This window comes from Brassica oleracea, chromosome C5 (assembly GCF_000695525.1).
Source record: "Brassica oleracea var. oleracea cultivar TO1000 chromosome C5, BOL, whole genome shotgun sequence".
NCBI classification, from domain to species: domain Eukaryota; kingdom Viridiplantae; phylum Streptophyta; class Magnoliopsida; order Brassicales; family Brassicaceae; genus Brassica; species Brassica oleracea.
In genome coordinates, this window is record NC_027752.1 from 40,970,386 (window position 1) to 40,976,570 (window position 6,185).

Sequence of the window (6,185 nt, forward strand, 5' to 3'; positions counted from 1 at the left end):
AAAATCTGAGACAGATCTACTACAGTCGTCGTCGTTTTCGATGATGGTCGGTTAAAGAAGAAGCTTCCTCTCTTCCAGTTTCATGTATGGCGGTCCTATATCCCGCTGCTCCCTCTGTCATTGGATTCGTCGTCTTGCAGAAAAAAAAGACTCAAAGAGAGAGATGAAGAAGCTAAGTCCCGTAAATTGTAAGAAAAGAAGAGAGTTGAACAAAAAAAAAAAGAAAATGAGAGAAGACGAAGAAGATGATGAATTTGAAAGTTGAGTTTATATGTTTGATGACTCAGATGGTGCGTCATCTGAATATGATAACTTTCGTTCATACATTAAGTCTCCAACACATACGTTATGGCTGAATTATCCTTACGTTACGGCTGAGTTATGCATACGCTACGGCTGAGTTTATAATTCTTATAACTTTATAGTTTTAGGGTTTGGAGTTCAAATTTAAGAAAATATTTAAGTTTTAATATTGTTTTCAAATGATTAACTTTATAATTTTTATAACTTTATAATTCTATAGTTTAGGGTTTGAGGTTCAAATTTAAGAAAATATTGTGTTCAGAGTTGAAGGAATGAGTTTGTTCCCGCCCAAAATATTTTGTTCCCGCCCAAAATTACTTTACAACTGACGTCGCGAAACAAATTACACTTGACGGCTGAGTTATAGGACGGCTGGCTTATACCATTCAGATACGTTATGGCTGAGTTATGCATACTTTACAACTGAGTTATGCATACGTTACGGCTAAGTTATAATCAAATTACGGCTGAGTTATACATACGTTACGACTGAGTTTATAATTTTTATAACTTTATAGTTCTATAGTTTTGGGGTTGAGGTTCAAATTTAAGAAAAGATTAAAGTTTTAATATTGTGTTCAAAAGATAAAATTTATAATTTTTATAACTTTATAGTTCTATAGTTTAGGGTTTGAGGTTTAAATTTAAGAAATTATTAAAGTTTTAATATTGTGTTCAGAGTTGAAGGAATGATTTTTTCCGCCCAAAATATTTTTTTTCCGCCCAAAATACGAAACGTCGCAAAACATATTACACTTAACGGCTGAGTTATAGGGACGTTACGACTGGCTTATACCATTCAGATAAGTTACGGCTGAATTATGCACACTTACAGCTGAGTTATGCATACCTTACGGCTGAGTTTAACTATAAACCAACCCTAATCTATAACCTAGAAACAAAAAAGCTTGCAGCCGTGTCGACAAAATCTAAACCTAACTAAACCACCGCGTGTTTCTTCCATATCACGAGAGCCGGGAGCTCATTATTGTCTTCTTCCTTTGCCACCGCAGTCTCGTTACCACGAGAGCTCCGACGTCTTCAAGCCACACAACGGTTTTGTTATCTCCTCCACCATTAAGCTCATCTGCCTTATCCACCTTCTTCTAGTAACAAGAACAAATTCAAAACACAGAGAAAAAGCGAGAGAGATTGAAAGAGAGAGAGGTGACCAGTGTGGTGACAAGCGGTGGTAGTGGCGACTACGGTGAAGATGAAGACCGACAAAAATGGATCTGAGAAACAGAAACAAGGACGACGTTGGCAAGTATAGATGGCGACGAGCTCAATATCCGTGACGATGGCGAAGACCAGTCTTCTTCAATACTTTTTCTTTTTCTCCGACAATCTTCTTTTCTTCTTTGACGTTTCTTCTTCTCTCACTTCTAAGATTCACAAACCAAATATACTAAGGCATAAGAAATGAATGATAATGTATGAATCTCTCTTGTTTACAAGACAGAAAGTGAGAGAGATGAAGAAGATCTGAAACTGTAAAGAACTGTCGAAGGAAAGAGAAGAGGAGAAGGAGACGTCAAATAGAAGAGAGAAAGTGAAGAAAAAAAATGTATTTTAGACCATTAGATCAAAACTAATTAATTGTCAAGAATTGTAATCCTTGTACAGAAAAATCTAACCAATGAGAAAGAAGTTAGAAGATAACCACTAGATGGATTTGTAGCCCTTAGATTAAAACAATCAATGGTTAATGTTTTAATTTTGATTTTATATTAAAGTGTATTTTTGATAAAGCTTTAAATTTTAAAACTTGGATTTTATGATTATATGTTGATTTTTTGATGTGTGGTTTAAATATGATGTTTAAAGTTTAGGGTATATAACTGAGTGAGTTTAGGGTTTGGTATATAGTGTTTTGGGTTTCGATTTAAGATTTAAGAGTAAAGATTATATTTTTAAATAACAAAAATATTAGAGTTTTAACATTTGTAGTTAGAATTTATGGTAGATGATTAATTAATATTTTTAAAAAGTTTGAAGTTTAATGTTTTATGGTATATGTCAAAGTATGTTGTTCAAGGTTTAGGGTTAAAGGTTCGAAATAGATATGGTTTGAGATAATGTTTTGAAAATATTTAACTTTATAATTTTATATTTAATATTTGTAGTTTAAATTTTAATACATTATAAAATATTATAATTTTATATTTAAAATATTGAATCCTTAGACTAAAATCAATCAATAATCATAAAAAAACAATATAATTTGTAATTTTAGTTCTTTTCAATTTGTTTTAAAAATTGCTTAAACTTAAAAAATGTAGTTACGGATTTAAATCAAAACTAGATTATGACCCGCGCAGTTGCGCGGGATTATTTATATTTATAACTGATGTTTTGAAATTAAAATTTTATGATTTGATAATATTTTATAAATCTCTGTTAGCATATTTTTTAATTTTCGATTTGGTTCCCTGACGATTGTGGTCGGTTCAAGAAATTTAGTAATAGTTAAGTTAGTAATAACTAAGTTATTTATTAATTTTGGTTTAGTTTGGGTTTAGTTATTTATTTTTTGGTTTGGTTCAAATAACAGTGATAGGAACCCGATAAAATTTTGAGTTTAACTCGAACGCGTGTATCTAAATATGGATATGAAATTTTGATCCTCATTCAAATTTAGGTAGCTATATTTTTGGTTACATTTATATTTTTTTATTGTTATAAAATATAATACAAAATAAAAATAACAAAATATAACCAAAATAATAGCTATCTAAATTATAATCTAAGATTAAAAATTTAATATTCCTTTTTAGACTCACGCGCTCTAATTAAACTCAAAATTTTATCAGGTTCCTAATATTGTTATTTAAACCAAACCAACAACTAAAATAACTAATTCCAAACAAAACCCAAATTCATAAATAACCGAGCGGTTAGTATATTTCATGAACCGAAAACCAAAAATCATAACTGAACCGGAAAAACCAAAGACTAAAAAATACAATCTATAAATGAACCGTAAACCAAACACCCCATACCTAAACATATTAAACATACCTAAACATATTAAAATCTATTAGTGAATAAACAAACATGTAAATAAATTTGTTAATGAAAATAATCCACAAAAAGCATAATAGATAGATTAGAGCTCAAAATCCAGAGTTAATTAACCTCAAAACATAGTAGATAGATTAAAGCTCGGGTCATCCAATACCAATCATCATGTCTTGTAAAGTATATGATTATAATTCAAGAAACAATAAAGTTCCATTCTTTGACTTCGCTGCCAACTGACTTTCCAGTTTCCAGCTACAAAATAATATATAACAAAAAGTGGCATGAGAAGTAAAAGATCAATGATGATGGTGAAAATCAGGATTACATACGCGCATTGAGGCGCATAAATTAACTCTTTCTTCACAGATTATTTCTCTGACAAAATCAATTCAGCCTGGCATGGTTTTGACATGTACGCTGCAAAATAGAGAGAGAGTTAGCACACTGTGACTGAAACAAAAGTTGAAAAAGAGTAGCATAAAGAAAAACATATGATTGATTCTTACAGGGTATTATAATACGTCCTCTGCCTATGTTATGCTGCTTGGTTCACTTTGATGTGCGATATGAAAAAGGCATCAAAACCCAAAACTTTGACCTGAAAATTAAATGATAATTATCAACTGAGCATAAGATCCATATCAATAAAAGAAAAGAAAAAATAGTAATAGAGTCAAAACTCTAAAGTTACCTCAGTATAAGTTACCTCGGAGAAATCAAGTACCAACTGAGTAGATTTAACAGCCTTGCTACCTTGATTGTTGGAATGCCATATCAGTACGTCCAACACCACGACAGAAGCGTGCGAAGGGGATAACTTGCTTGGGAGCTTTCACGTCTTCCAAATACCTTTTTGCCTTGACTCAGAATTCACTCTTATCTCAGTTTCACTCGAATAGTGACTGACCTTAGCTCTGAATTAACCAAAACATAGCGTCTGTTACTTAGATTCAAGAGAAAATTCACGAAAGAGTTCATGCGATGATCAACAATCAAGGGTCGGAATCACAGATACTAATTTGAGCTATCATCTTTGTTTCCTCCTAATCAAGAAATATCCTTTATCAAACAGCTGCGCAGGTAAGCACATAAACTCTATAAAGTTGTTATCTTTAAAAACGGGAAAAAAAAAACTCAGAGTTGAGGCCATAGCTCAATCATCTCTAAAGGATCAATCTTTATCCAGCAAAATAAGAAATAATAATCGAGTCCTTAGAAAACTATATGCATTTTGATGGCAAGTCAATTCTAGATTAGCCCACCAGTTCACACACCCTATTTCAAGGTTTTGTATACCCAGAAACAAAATTGCAGAGATTTTCCGCTTCCCATGATTCAATCTACTTAGTGAAACCCTATAAAGCAAACTGAGAGATTGAAAGTTAGAGCATGAAATCGAGTCGAACAGATCTAATACACTCACATGGCCTTTCGTATGGATGAACCAGACCTTAATTATATCTGAAGATTCATTTCTCTAAATGATTGAAAGAAGCAAAACATCTTGCTCGAGAATGGCTGGTCCACGAATCAATCCACAAACCCTGATTTCACTTTGTTCTTTGTTTTGCGAATCTACCCGTGTGTGATGGTCGGAGATCATGATGGTGGAACAGAGGAAGAAGATGTAGAAGACGACGACGACAAAAGATGGATGACCTTTTTAAAGTTGGATAGGGTCAAATATTAATCACATATTAAAGTTAGTTTAATTTAAATATATAGGTCATTATATAATGAAGTGTATTTTTATATTTTGTCACAACTTATTGAATAGGTCCAAAACAAATATGTCACGGTAGAGTTAAAATAGGACTATGTTTTAATAGATTATTAGATTTTGACCCGCGTTTTGAAAGCGCGGGTTTATTTTTGTTTTTTTTTTCAATTGACAAATATTTAGTAAATGTCACATTTTCATATATTTGTGTTTTATTTTATAAAAGACTTAAAAATTTTATCTTTATTTATCGTATTTCATTTTAAATGACTATTTATGTTAAAAAAATTAAACTTTATTTTTTTAATGAATTAAGTTGGTATAACTCTGATAAATTAATTTTATTATGGGGTTAATATTTTAATTAAAAAATTATATACTTTTAATAAAGATTTATACTTTTCAATAAAAAAATTCAATTATTTTTATGAATGCTTAAATTATATTAAGAAAAGAAAAAAATAATAATTAAGAATAGTTGAAAAAAAATTATTTGAACTTGGACTCAATGGTCCAAAGGAAAAAAAAAAGGTGAGAATTGAATCTGATTTTTTAATAGGCCCAAATGGCCCAAGAGAGATTTGATTTGGGCTGGATCCAAAAATAATGACCCAATATAGATTTGTTATTAATATTACTTAATTGCCCTTAATGAAACATGCAATGTTAGTGAAGGAAACATGCCCCTAAGGTAATTATGACAATATGATCTTGCTTTAATAGTATAGACTAGTTCAAATAGGACGGGTATATTTTTTGTTTTACATCTTTTTAGGTTTTAATAGATTACATTCAGTTGATTTATATTCACTTGATATTGATAAGATGATCTTCAATATAACTTCTTAAAGTACTTGAATTCAGTTTTCCGATTTTAGGGTATGTTTGAGGTATTGCTGATTTATATAAACGATACGGCTGAGTTATCTAAACGATATGGCTGAGTTATCTAAACATTTTTTTATTTCAGGGTATGTTTGAGGTATGGCTGAGTTATGTAAACGACACAGATGAGATATATAAACGACACGGCTGAGTAATGTAAACATAACATAAATCAAACACACAATACATGGGTGAGTTATGTTTTTTACATAGAAAACCAAAAATACAGGTTTTCTGCACCATTCCGGTATTC

The 6,185-nt window shown here is 31.0% G+C and overlaps 1 long non-coding RNA gene across 3 annotated transcripts; it reads right to left on the reverse strand.

The window, feature by feature from the left end:
• Positions 1-3,436: 3,436 nt before the first annotated feature.
• Positions 3,437-4,993, reverse strand: LOC106293240. Of its 3 annotated transcripts, XR_001260417.1 has the most exons (5): positions 4,751-4,993; positions 4,019-4,241; positions 3,834-3,925; positions 3,657-3,744; positions 3,437-3,579 (listed from the first exon to the last, which is right to left on the reverse strand). It is a non-coding gene; the product is annotated as an uncharacterized LOC106293240 (long non-coding RNA). The 3 variants fall into 3 exon arrangements; XR_001260418.1 differs by having other exon boundaries at positions 3,437-3,744; positions 4,034-4,241; XR_001260416.1 differs by having other exon boundaries at positions 3,437-3,744.
• Between the last annotated feature and the right edge of the window lie 1,192 nt (positions 4,994-6,185).